The sequence below is a fragment of the Leopardus geoffroyi genome, chromosome C3 (genome assembly GCF_018350155.1).
Source record: "Leopardus geoffroyi isolate Oge1 chromosome C3, O.geoffroyi_Oge1_pat1.0, whole genome shotgun sequence".
In the NCBI taxonomy this organism is placed as follows: Eukaryota; Metazoa; Chordata; class Mammalia; order Carnivora; family Felidae; genus Leopardus; species Leopardus geoffroyi.
Genome location: NC_059338.1, coordinates 70,541,960 through 70,556,157, shown reverse-complemented (window position 1 = coordinate 70,556,157; position 14,198 = coordinate 70,541,960). Strand labels below are relative to the sequence as shown.

Below are 14,198 nucleotides of genomic sequence, written 5' to 3'. Positions count from 1 at the left end.
CTGGCTGGGGTGGCTGGTTTACACTGCAGCCAAAAACACTTGGGCTTTTGCTGGTCTTCGACCAGTGTTCACGAGGACAGAAGAGGGGCTCTGCTGACTCATCAGCCTCTTGGTGTTAAAATTACGGTTTTAAATCCTTACATGCCTACAACACTCGGTATTTTACAGGATCCTCTAGGACTCAGTCATGCTTCAGCCTTACAACACCCCTGAAAAATAAACAAGATAGATACAATCTGAGCCACAACCAAAAGCGGAGGCGCAAATGTTAAGCAATTTATCTGTGACCAGCAATTTATCTGTGACTACACTGGTCAGGGATTGAGTCAAAGCTTAACTCAAGTGGGACCAGTGCTGCATCCGGTACACCCGGCAGCTCTGAAGATCAGAGATTTACCGCCTCACTTTCCATGCTGCCCCCTGGACTTCTCCCCACCACCCCAGGACTGCGTCAACACCAAGACTCCCTGTGGGCTCTCACCTTGGAATGCTCCCTCCTGAAAAATCCTAGTCACTCTTGTTTTTAATAGCTTTATTGAGATAAAATTCACATAGCATACAATTCACCCATTTTGGGGCGCCTGGGTGGCTCAGTCGGTTGAGCGTCTGACTTTGGCTCATGATCTCATGGTTCGTGAGTTCAAGCCCCGTATCAGGCTCTGTGCTGACAGTGGGGAGCCTGCTTGGGATCCTGTCTCCCTCTCTCTCGGTCCCTCTCCTGCTAGCACACGCGCTCCCTCTCTCTCTCTCTCTCTCAAAAATAAAAAACATTAAAAATTTAAAGTGTACACTATACTGATACCAGTATATTCAGATCCGTACAGTCTTCACCACGATCACAGGATGTTTTCATTACCCCCCAAATAATCCCATGACTCTTAGCTGTAATCCCCCAGACTCTAGCAACCACTAATCCACTTTCTATGGATTTGCCTATTCTGGACGTTTCATGCAAATGAAATCATATCATATGCAGACTTACATGTCTGGCTTATTTCACTTAGCACAATGTTTCAAGATCTACCCACATTATAGTATGAATCAGTACTTCACGTGTATTTATTGCCAAATAATATTCCACTGCACAGACAAACCACATCTTGTTTATCCATTCATGTGTTGATGAACATTTGGGTTGTTTCCACTTTTTGGCTATTATGAAAATGCTGCTGTGAATATCTGTGTACAAGTGTTTGTGTGGGAGTGTTCTAGTCACTCTTACCCATAAGAACACATGAAAAGTGAGCCAACTTCCAATTGAGAACCCCATTTAACCTGACAATACTGTATTATTTGAGATGTAGAGAACTGGGAGAAATAAATGACCAAAGGAATTGGACAGTTAAATAAAGAAACAAGAGCAAAACTCAATCTAGTGGAATAAACATGATTAAAGAAAGAAGTGCTATTTCTAGGGATGGGTCCTACAGGCATATTCCCACATCACCAAACGCTGTGCCTTCAAAGTTACTTGTAACTGCACAAAGTATGATATTCAGCAGTAGGGGCTGCTTAGATAAATCACACCACCTCCATGGAGCCAAACACGACACAGCCATGAGAAAGAATGAACTGGGAAATGCACTGATACAGGATGACCTCCCAAACATATTTAGTTTAAAAAGGCAAGGTTCAGAAACTTTTTGAAAAGGGTAGGAAAAAGAAAATAAGTGTATATATTTGCTTTTATAGTTACAAAGTATCTCTCAAATGAGATACAGTGGGTGCCTCCAGGGGATCACAGGCTCCTGGGGGTAGAAACAGGACAGACACAAACTGTGCCCAATCATGAATGTGAATAAATTATCTATTCCAAAAAAGATTTTTTTTCCTTAGGAAGCAAAAATAAAGACAATCTACGAGAATAAAAAAATTATACTTGCAATCCCTATCAAAAAATAACACCAGCATTCTTCACAGAGCTAGAACAAACAATCCTAAGATTTGTATGGCACCAGAAAAGACCCCAGATAGCCAAAGCAATCTTCAAAAAGAAAACCAAAGCTGGAGGCATCACAATCCCGGACTTCAGCTGTATTACAAAGCTGTAATTATCAAGGCAGTGTTGTACCAGCACAAAAACAGACACTCAGATCAATGGAACAGAATAGAAAACCCAGAAATGGACCCACAAACGTACGGCCAACTAATCTTTGACAAAGCAGGAAAGAATATCCAATGGAATAAAGACAGCCTCTTCAGCAAGTGGTGCAGGGAAAACTGGGCAGCAACATGCAGAAGAATGAACCTGGACCACTTTCTTACACCAGACACAAAAATAAACTCAAAATGGATGAAAGGCCTAAATGTAAGACAGGAAGCTGTCAAAATCCTAGAGGAGAAAGCAGGTAAAAACCTCTTTGACCTTGGCCGCAGTAACTTCTTACTCAACACGTCTCTGGAGGCAAGGGAAACAGAAGCATAAATGAACTACTGGGACCTCATCAAGATAAAAACCTTCTGCACAGCAAAGGAAACAATCAGCAAAACTAAAAGGCAACCGACAGAATGGGAGAAGATATTTGCAAATGACATATTAGATAAATGGTTAGTATCCAAAATCTATAAAGAACTTACCGAACTCAACACCCAAAAAACCAAATAATCCAGTGAAGAAATGGGCAAAAGACATGAATAGACACTTCTCCAAGGAAGACATCCAGATGGCCAACCGACACATGAAAGAATGCTCAACATCACTCATCATCAGGGAAATACAAATCAAAACCACAATGAGATACCACCTTATACCTGTCAGAATGGCTAACAATAACTCAGGCAACAACAGATGTTGTTGAGGATGCGGAGAAAGAGTGTCTCTTTTGCACTGCTGGTGGGAATGCAAGCTGGTGCAGCCACTCTGGAAAACAGTACGGAGGTTCCTCAAAAAACTAAAAATAGAACTACCCCACGACCCAGCAATTGCACTACTAGGCATTTATCCAAGGGATACAGGTGTGCTGTTTCGAAGGGACACATGCACCCCCATGTTTGTAGCAGCACTATCAACAATAGCCAAAGTATGGAAAGAACCCAAATGTCCATTGATGGATGAATGGATAAAGAAGATGTGGTTTATATATACAATGGAGTATTAATCGGCAATCAAAAAGAATGAAATCTTGCCATTGGCAACTACGTGGATGGAACGGGAGGGTATTATGCTAAGCGAAATTAGTCAGATGAAGACAAATATCATATGACTTCGCTCATATGAGGACTTTAAGATACAAAACAGAGGAACATAAGGGAAGGGAAGCAAAAATAATATAAAAACAGGGAGGGGGACAAAACATAAGAGACTCTTAAATATGGAGAACAGAGAGTTACTGGAGGGATTGTGGGAGGGGGGGATGGGCTAAATGGGGGAGGGGCATTAAGGAATCTACTCCTGAAATCATTGTTGCACTATATGCTAACTAACTTGGATGTAAATTAAAAATTAAATTAAGGGGCGCCTGGGTGGCACAGTCGGTTAAGCGTCCGACTTCAGCCAGGTCACGATCTCGCGGTCCGTGAGTTCGAGCCCCGCGTCGGGCTCTGGGCTGATGGCTCGGAGCCTGGAGCCTGTTTCCGATTCTGTGTCTCCCTCTCTCTCTGCCCCTCCCCCGTTCATGCTCTGTCTCTCTCTGTCCCCAAAATAAAAATAAAACGTTGAAAAAAATTTAAAAAAAAAAAAATTAAATTAAAAAAAAATTATACTTAAGAAAGCAAGCTAGTTGTAAGCAGCCAACATGGAGGAAACGAATAAAGGGCCAGTCCCCTCCAGGGTGAATCCTGCCCAAACCCACCATCTTTACTGATGTCAATGCACTAAGAAAATGTTGCAAGGAGACACTGAGAGCACAAATATCTCTTGCCCTCAAAGACCTCCCAGTGCAGAGGGAGACAACTCTCATCTGTGCAGTGACCAAAGAAAGGCATAGCTAAGAGCACCATGGGATACAGAAGGAGAACTTGACGTGCTAAGTAAGGGAGGGATCAAGACAGGTTCCTGCTGGGACAAGCCCCACTGAGGGTCAAAGGAGACGAAGGGGTCACACAAGCTTTGCCTGTTTTCAGGGGAGGAGGGAACGTGGAGTAGGGCTCGGCCTTGTAGCACTGGCTGGTGTCACTGGAGAGCAGAGTGCGAGTCAGGGCACACAGGAAAGAGCAGTGTAAGAGGCCCGGGAAGCCAGGGAGGAGCACAGCCTGGCATCCTGCCCGGGGGGGGGGGGGGCTGCCGGGTACATCGAAGGGTGCCCTAGCAGCAGTGCTGGCCTCCACACATTCAGTGCCAGGAGCGCCCGCCCTCAAGCTGGGACACCGAAAAACTTCTACAGACAAATCACCGCTGGGTGAGAACCAAGGCTCTGAACACATCACCTGAGCCAGAGGAAAGGGGGCCGACCCAGAAGGGGCAGCCATAATGCGAAAGCGCACAGGCCCTGGAGGATCAGTCTGAGGAAGGATAAATTTGGTAACTACTTGGCGGGTACAATGAGTAGAACCCGCAGCAAGATGTTGTGGTTAGGGGAAGACCTAGGAACACCAGGCTGTTCCAGGTAGAAACCAGCCAGATGACGGTTGCAAAGCACCAAAGGGCTGAGGCCAACGGTGAAGAAGGATGCAGGGTCTGAGAAGCCTAAAGGGCTTCTGCATCCGGAGGCTGGCAGCCAAGTCTGAGGCCGAGGGGATTAGTCTGGCTGGCACCATCACCCTGGTGAGACCACCCAGAGTACAAAGCAGACCCTCTATTTCCTTGGGGGGGCGGGGGAAGAGTCCACCCCAGCACACGTGCAGGAGGAAAGGCTAGGTAGGATAGGCATTTTTATCTCTATCTCAGAGATTTTAAACTTTGCTCACATAAGCTATTGCGTCACCATTTGTTCTGAACGTTAAACTTTCTCACCCTTAAACCCCACAAATGTCCAAAGACTCTACTTAAAGTAGAAGGATTCCCCCCCCCCCCGTCTTAGTGTCACAGATTTAAAGGAAATGAGATGCAGTTATCTACGGTAAATCTAAGAATCTAAGATACTCTCCCTAGATCTGAGAAAGAGAATCATTTACTTGGGAAATGAGAAATTTTCCTGCTTTGCTCTGAAGCACGTTAAATCACTTCTTCCAACAGCTTAGCAAGACAGAATGTTACAGAACTGGTAATTCCAAGTTCTTATTCTGTGGCCTGTGGCCTGTCATTTAAGTGTGTTAATAAATTATCTTTCCTATTACAAGGATAACACTGTTCAGTGAAGTGTGACAATTGCTTCAGTGGTTTAACTCAGAGAATTAAATCTCACTTCTGTCTACAAGAACCCTACCTGCCCCCAAGGACAATAAATAACTACCACAGGACTGAGTGGCTCGTCAGCAGCTTTCTTCTTCTCAAAACATTTTCATAACGTATACATTATAAATACATAATAATGGATATATATTTTATTTATACAGAATAATGTATTGAAGTTCATGAGATTTGTTGTTTACCTTTATAAAGACTATGACCCCAGCGAGCTTGTGTAGGAAAAGAGAGTCAAAGACTTCAAGTCAGTGTAAAACCAAGGCGGTGCCAGGAGTACACAACTGAAGAGCCAGCAGCCAAGCAACCAGGCCCTGGAAACCAGATCTCGGCAGTGACAGCTCCTAACTCTGCCCAACACATACAATGTACGGGGCACAACGTGTTTGTGTCTCCATTCACTGAGTCCTCGCGACCAACCCTAGGGAGCCAGTATTACTGGTGTTCCCATTTTACAGATGAGAAAGCAAAGGCACAGAGTACAAAGCCAGTAAACAGAAGAGTCAGGACTCAAAGGCAGGCGGTCTGGCTCCAGAACCCGCCCTCTTCTCCACTCTTGGCAAGACAGCTGACTAGACAAAGTGCAGGCCCAGAGATCCACTGGCCTCTGTTCACTCACTGAGCAAGCGTGTGAGGGTCATCAAGTCTGCGCCCAGGACGCTTTATGCAGAGTCTCCTTGTTTTACAGTCACACCTCCTATCGAATCTCCTTCCCCTCCCCCAGCGAGAAGAAACACACCTAGCTCATTGTGAAAGGGGAGCCGCTGCCCGGGAACCACCTGCTGTTTACAGAGGCACCCTGGACCCACAGGCTCTAATTCCTCTCACTGGCTACGAAGACAAATCTCCTATTGTCTGCACCATGGGAGGAACACGAAGCCTCGCAACTGTAGGTTTCTGCAGAGGTCACTGGAGGTTTGGTTAAACCCTACGACACCGAACGGAGGGCGGGCGGCGGGGGGGGGACGGGGGGGGGTGCGCTGCATTTTTGCTGTTGAAGGTTGCGCAGCGCCCACAGCAGCTGCTGGTGGGAGCAGCATGTAACACACCCACAGCTGCCGCGGCCTCGCAGCCGGCCGCACGTTTTAAAATAAAAGACGTCCTGACCCCCAGATGCACAGCCTGCCTCACTCGTAGCCCTCGACACGGAACACGCGGCCTCCACCCACACCACTCCCGCAACCAGGAAGCAACCGAGAGAATTCCAGCTCCAGGAGGGCTGCGCCCCGGGGCGCCCCAGCCTGCCGCGCTGCAGAGGCCAGGTCTGCGAAGCCCTGCGGACACGGCCCGCACCCAGAGACGCGCGACACGACTCCCTGCGCCCGGACAAAGCCCCCACCCCGCACCCCGCCCCGACTGAGCCCCGCAAACCACGCCGACGCCCCACACTCGGGCCCGCCCTCAGGCCGGGCACACTCACACCCACACTCACCCACGGCCGAGGCCACTCACGCTCACCGTCAGTGGGCCACACTCACGGTCATCCACGGGCCGGGCACACTCGCACTCACGCCCACCACGGGCCGGGCACATTCACACCCACCTCACACACCCTGCCCCCCGCGCGGCCTCGACCCCCAGCGCCCCGCGCCCCCGCCCAACCCGGCCCGGCACACCCACGCTCCCTCCCCTCCCCGCCACGGCTGCAGCCCCGTCCGCCCTTTCGGAGGCCGCGGGCCCGGACCTCGGCGAGGCCGGGCGGGGGCCGCAGCGCCGGCCCCTCCGCCATCTTCCTGGCCCGCGCCGCCCACCGCCCGCGCTCTCACCCGCCGGCTGCTCGCGGGCCGCGCCGCCACAGCCCTTCATCCCGGCCTGAGCGCCGCACCCGAGCTCTCCGCGGCTCTCCCGCCGCAGCCGCCACCGCAGGAGCAGGAGCAGCGGCAGGAGCAGCCTGCTCGGTCCGCGTCCTGCGCCGCCGCCGCAGCTGCCGAAGCCGCCGCTGCCGCCGCCGAAGCCGCCGCCGCCGGCCCAGTGCGCCGCAGCCGCGCGTCCTCCCGTCACCAGCGCAACCCCCCGCCTCCGGCCCCGCCCCCGCGCCTCCCCGCTCCCGCCGCCAGGGGGCGTCTCCGCGAGCCCGGTGCGCGTGCGCCGGCGTGCGGCGCGCAGGGAGCCAGAATCCGGCCCGAGGGCGCGCGCGGCCTGCCGGGAGGCGGGAGTGCGGTCGAGCCGGCTCCGCCCACGAGGCGAGCGGGCAGGTGAGCCCCGCGGAACCGGCGGCCCCCTGCCCGGGAGACGCCGCAGCCCTCCTGGCAGTCCCACGGCCCGCACCCTGGCCGACCTTTCCAGTGTGATCGCTCCGGAGACTCTCCATGTCCCTTTGGTGGGTGCAGTTGACGCTTCAGACGTCTCGCTGTGGAGTTGGTGTCATTTTACCTCCGGAAACCATATCGGACCCCCTGAATCTCAGATTTCCCTCTTCCTGGATTCTGGAAAGTTATCAGCCTTTGTCTCTTTAAAATACTGGTTCTCCTCCATTCTCGTAGTCTCTCGTAATTTGTTAGCTAAGTCGGACGATCTGTATCCTCCGTGTCTGTATTGTTTTCTATCATTTTGCTCTGTCATTCCTAACTCTTGGTAATTGCTCAGTTTCATCTTTACTAGTGCTCTCTTCAGCATTCTCTAATGTCTCTAGCTAGCTTCAAGCTTTTAAAAATCGTTATTACCCATATCCATTTCTAAAAGTTGCATTTGACTTCTATTTCTAAGCTAAACAGCCAGAAACTCTTTCACAACGAACTACAGAAGCCCACACCACTCGGTCCCTGGCCACACCCTGCATCCCACCATCGGAGAAACCGCAAAGGGCCGGAAGCTCGATTTAAAAAAATCCTCAACTGAGTTCCATTTCCTGTGCCGCAGGTCACTCCTGCTGCGCTCCACTGCTGCCGTGTCTCCTCGGGAGCTCTCTGACCAGGAGTGTGGCACCACTCGTGCACCTCCCTTTTGGGCCATCCTCACACTTCATACCCAAACGCGTGGACAGGTGGTCTCTGCTATTTTGTCTGGAGCTCCGTCTCCATTGTAGGCACCTGAGAAAACCCACCCTGGATGAACCCAACCATTCTCCATCATGACCACTGGAGAAACATCACACACCCAGGCGAGGTGGTTTCACTTTAAACTTAAAATGAGTACTTCACACTCACCTGCAATCTTGTGATGTTCTCAGGTAGCACAAGTCCCTCACTCTCCAAGTGACCACCAGAATTTCTCAGGCCTCTCTAGTTGAACCTCCCAGATGAGACCAAAACTCTTCTTATCACCAAACCCAAAGGGCCACCCATATCCATCCTCTGCCCTTCACCTTCCTTCCTGAAAATGTGCAAGCATTATTTCCCTGCTCCTACCTAAGGCAGTCCCTCCCCTGGAGAACTGGAACCTGCTCCCTCTTAAATTTTCAAAGATTGTGCGTAGCTATCTCCTCTCCTAATCGTCTGTTTGTCTTTCTCTATTTAATTATTTCCATGAGCATACAAATACACTCTGATATTTTTCATTACAGATAGACCAAAAAAAAAGGGGGGGGGGGCTCCTTTAACTTCATATCCTCCTCCCAGGTCTATGCCACCCCTCAGCCTCCCTGGTGGCTGTGCTGCTCAAAAGGCTGCCTGCAACTCTTACCTCTTTCTCCTCTCATCCTCCAATTCCATGGAACATATCCCTATTTAGGTCACTTGTTGCTGACTCCAGTGTACTTTTTTCTGTTGTCATCTGGTAATCCTATCAGGAACATCCCACATGTTGAGTCTGAGTTCCTTTTGTTGACGGGAGCACTGGATGTACAAGTTCAGGGCTCCAGTGACTTCGTGTGTCATATGCATGTAACACTGCAGGATGTCAGTTGGTTTTTTTTTTAATGTTTATGTTTGAGACAGAGCATGAATGGGGTTGGGTCAGAGAGAGAGGGAGACACAGAATCTGAAGCAGGCTCCAGGCTCCGAGCTGTCAGTACAGAGCCAGATGCGGGGCTCGAACTCATGGATCATGAGATCATGACCTGAGCCGAAGTCTGACGCTCAACCAACTGAGCCACGCAGGCGCCCCACACAGGATGTCAGTATTTTGGCTAAGGACAGCAGGTAAGACATGTCCACGTAATCTAGAAAGATGCAAACACCTATATTCAGGGCTTCTAGGATGCTGCCAATGACTGCTCCATAATTCTTTGCCCTTCACCATTCCAGGTACGTGTAAACTAGGAAGTGAGAGGGTGAATGAAGGTTTCCTTGGAAAAAGATGTAGACCTACTAGTGTGCTTCCATTCTCCTTTCCCACCTCCTGCCAAACATAGGTGAAAGTGTTTATATAATGGACAAAAATAAATATGGGAAAATATATATTGGAGAAATGATCCAAAATAAAACCCAGGTGGAAATTTAATATCACTGAAACAGTGAAACAATTGAAGTGAGAAACATTGCCAAGGTAAAAAGGAAATTACATTCTGTTAAGAGAGTACAAATAATTAACAATATTGGTAACTTTAAAAATAAAACTGCCAGTTATTTGCCAGCAAAAAATGGGCTTATTCGGTACTAGCAGAGAATTGCAATTCAGGATAAACAAGCTAAAGCAAAACTGTAGGCAAGTCTTCAGAGCAAAGGAGAGCAAAACTCTTTTATAGAGGAAAGTGGGTAGTACGGAGTACACCTGCAAGTGAGTTCGGTACACGAAAGTTGTATTAGGCTGCAAGGAGTGGTGAGCTCCCTCTGCTGGCCTCCCAACTCCGTCTTAAACGAAGTTTACTTTATTCAGTTTCACGATATATACAGTTGGTCCCTAAACAACATAGCTCTGAACTGTGTGGATCCACTTATATGTGGATTTTCTTCAATAAATATATTAGAAAATGTTTTGGAGATTTGTGATAATTTAGAAAAACTTGCAGTGGCCCTTGGGTGGCTTGGTTAAGTGTCCGACTTCAGTTCAGGTCATGAGCTCACGGTTTGTGGGCTTCCTCCCCTCCCCCCTCCCCCGTGTGGGCTCTGTGCTGACAGCTCAGAGCCTGGTGCCTGCTTCAGATTCTGTGTCTCCCTCTCTCTCTGCCTCTCCCCCGCTTGCACTCTCTCTCTCTCTCAAAAATAAATAAACATTAAAAAATAATAATACAAATTTTAAAAACTTGCAAACTTCATAGCCTAGAAATATGAAAAAATAATTTTAAGGTTAGGTGTGTCAGGAATGTATAAAATATGCAGATACGAGTCTACTGAATCATCTACTACTGTCAAATATACACGAGATTATAAAAAGTTAAAATTTGGGGCGCCTGGGTGGCGCAGTCGGTTAAGCGTCCGACTTCAGCCAGGTCACGATCTCACGGTCCGGGAGTTCGAGCCCCGCGTCAGGCTCTGGGCTGATGGCTCAGAGCCTGAAGCCTGTTTCCGATTCTGTGTCTCCCTCTCTCTCTGCCCCTCCCCCGTTCATGCTCTGTCTCTCTCTGTCCCAAAAATAAATAAACGTTGAAAAAAAAATTTAAAAAGTTAAAATTTATCAAAACTTATGCACACAAATACTCACAGATCACATATAGCGCCATTCGTAGTCAAGAGAAATATAAGCAATCTAAAGATGCAGTATTAAATCATAACTGCATAAAATTAGCTGCAGTCTTTTTCAAAAGAAAGCTACAGGGTCTCCTGTGTGGCACAGTTGGTTAAGTGTCCGACTCTTGATCTCGGTCAGGTCATGATCTCCCAGGCTCGTGAGTTCGGGCTCTGCACTGATGGTGTGGAGCCTGCCTGGAATCCTGTCTTCCTTCTCTCTGCCTGTCCCCCTCTTGTGCACTTGCGTTATCTCTCTCTCTCTCAAAATAAATTAATTAATTTAAAAAAAATTTTTTTAATGTTTATTTTTGACCGAGAGAGAGAGACAGAGCATGAGCGGGAGAGGGGCAGAGAGAGAGGGAGACACAGAATCCGAAGCAGGCTGCAGGTTCTGAGCTGTCAGCACAGAGCCCGACGCGGGGCTCGAACTCACAGACCGTGAGATCATGACCTGAGCTGAAGTCGGACGCTCAACCGACTGAGCCACCCAGGTGCCCCTAAATTAATTAACTTAAAAAAAAAAAAGCTACAGACCCAAAATGACATCACATAGACCAAGTCACCAAATCAGGGCTTAATACCTAACCTAATTGCTTTTTCACCCTGCCCCAGAAATGTAGTCTTAGAAATTTTCTGGTCAGCACCAGGAAGGTAATCTGACACATGGGCCTCTCCATCTCCCAAAGGAAGATGAGATAATCCACCTTCTAAGGACTTTTTGTCCCCAAATGAAGGTGACCTCACCTAAAATAATCCTTTTTTTTTTTTTTTTCTGGTTATGACTTCCCTGTTCTGCTTTTATTTTTTTTTTTAATTTTTTTTTAACATTTATTTATTTTTGAGACACAGAGAGAGAGAGAGAGAGAGAGAGAGAGAGAGAGAGCATGAATAGGGGAGGGTCAGAGAAAGAGGGAGACACAGAATCCGAAACAGGCTTCAGGCTCTGAGCTGTCAGCCCAGAGCCTGACGCGGGGCTCGAACCCACGGACCGTGAGATCATGACCTGAGCAAAGTCAGACGCTTAACCGACTGAGCCACCCAGGCGCCCCCCTGTTCTGCTTTTAAAAACCGTTCCATTTCTGTGGCCTTTTGGAGCTCTGATCTACTTGATACATGGTTGATTCATGAATCACTTAATAAAGACAATTAGATCTTCAAATTTACTTGGTTAAATTTTGTTTTTTTCACAGCACATAATGTACCACTGTGATAAATATCAGCCACCTCCTGTTGCTATTGTGAGCTCCAGTGTTTTAAGGGTCCACTGAAAATGCCTTGTGACGTTAATTACCCCATATCAGCATTTTGCCTCTCCAGTAAATTGTGTATCACAATACAAGTCATCTCTCATGGTTCTCATGTATTTTTCATTGTATTTAGTGCAATAGTATGAACCTTGAATAACACTATGGGACCCATACGAACTGCTACTAATGATGCTCCCAGGAAGCAGGAAAAATGATGTTAAAAGAAAAAGTTGGATTGCTTCATATGTGCTGCAGATTGAGTTCTGCAGCTTCAGTTGCCTGCGATCTCAAGATAAATGAATCCAGCCTAAGAACCATTATAAAAAGAGGAAAAGGGACACCTGGCTGGCTCAGTCAGTAGAGCAGGCGACTCTTGATCTCAGGGTTGTGAGTTCAAGCCCCACATTGGACATGGAGTTTACTTAAAAAAAAAAAAAAAAAAAAAAAAAGGAGAGAGGGAGGGATGCCTGGGTGGCTTGGTGGGTAAAGTGTCTGACTCTTGATTTCAGCTCAGGTCACGATCTCACGGTTTGTGGGTTCAAGCCCCATGTCGGGCTCTGTGTTGGGCTCTGGGGAGCCTACCTGGGATTCTCCCTCTGTCTCTCTCTGGCCCTCCCTCCTTCCCTCTCTTTCTCTTAAAATAAATAAACTTAAAAAAACTAAAAATAGAGTGAAGAAAATTCATGGAGCTGTTGCTGCAACTCTGCCAGGACGACTGAAAACCTCACAATTATTGTGAAATACCTTTTTATCTCATACTGAAAATGCAGCTTTTGTGTGGGTGCAGAATTGCTATAAGGCATACCTGTAGACCCGATATGATTTGAGAAAAAAGCCACGTCATTCTGGGACAACTTAATATAAAAGGAAGTTGAAAGATCTAAAGCTGGAGAATTCAATGCCAGCCAAGGATGGTTTGACAATTGTTGAAAGAGGTTTGGCTTAAAAAATGTCAAGAGACGCAGCTTCAGCTGACCAACAGGCAGCAGGTGAGTGCCTAGATGCCATTAAGAAAATCATTGAGAAAGGACAGAGCGCCTGGGTGGCTCAGTTGGTTGAGCATCCCACTTTGGCTCAGGTCATGATCTCACAGTCTGTGAGTTTGAGCCCTGCATCGGGCTCTGTGCTGACAGCTCAGAACCTGCAGCCTGCTTCGGATTCTGTGTCTCCCTCTCTCTGCCCCTCATGCACTCTGTCCTCTTGCTCTCAAAAATGAATAAACATTAAAAATAAAAAAATCACTGAGAAAAGACATCTGCCTGAACAGGTTTTTCATGCAGATGAAAGTACCTTATCATGGGGTAAAAATGCCACAAAGAACATTTATTAGTAGAAGAGAAGTGAGCACAAGGCCTTAAGGCAGAAAGGGAGAGGCTAACTCTACCGTTTTGTGCAAATTCAGTCTCATTTATGATTGGGACTGTCCTTATCTATAAAGCTGCTGACTCCTGAGCTTTGAGGGGAAATAATAATCACCAGCTGCCAGTCTTTTGGTTGTACAAGAAGGCCTGGGTGAGAGCCCGTTCCCTGGATTGGCTCCATCAGTGTTTTGTCCATGGAGTCAGGGAGTACCTTGCCAGTAAGGGAAGTACCTTGCCTTTTAAAGTTCTTTTCGTATTGGACCATGCACCTGTCCACCCAGATCTCCACGAGTTCAATCCTGAAGGCATTGGAGTGGTCTACTTGCCCTCAAACAGTGTCTCTAACCCTGTCTAGGTCAGGGGGCCATGAGGACCTTTAAGGCTCATTATTCATGGCACTCTATGGAAAGGTATGCCAACGCTATGGAAAAGAACCCCAGTATGAACTCACAACATGAAAACCTGGAAGGACTACACCATTGAAGATGCCGTTATTGTTATAGAAAGGGTTGTGAAAGCCATCAAACCTGAAACAACGAATTTTTGTGGAGAAAACTGTGTCCAGATGCTATGCATGACTTCACAGGATTTACAACGGAGCCAATCAAGGAAATTACGAGATTGTGGATATAGCAAAAAAGGTGAGGGGTGAAGGGCTTCAAAATGTGGGTCTTGCAGAAATTCAAGAGCTAACAGACACCAGACCAAAGGGACTAACAGAGGACAACTTGATGAAGGTGAGTGTTTCCAACCCAGTGCCAGA

General features: G+C 47.7%; 1 protein-coding gene across 3 annotated transcripts in view; it reads right to left on the bottom strand.

Moving 5' to 3' along the window:
* Nucleotides 1-7,265, bottom strand: part of ARHGAP39 (Rho GTPase activating protein 39) — a 110,051-nt gene extending 102,786 nt beyond the window's left edge. For 2 of the 3 annotated variants that reach the window (XM_045455499.1, XM_045455500.1), the window contains exon 1: nt 7,048-7,264. The gene's annotated coding sequence lies outside the window, so the exon portion shown is untranslated. Of the gene's footprint in view, nt 1-7,047 lie in introns of all 3 variants that reach the window. The other variant, XM_045455502.1, reaches the window with a different exon arrangement.
* Between the last annotated feature and the right edge of the window lie 6,933 nt (nt 7,266-14,198).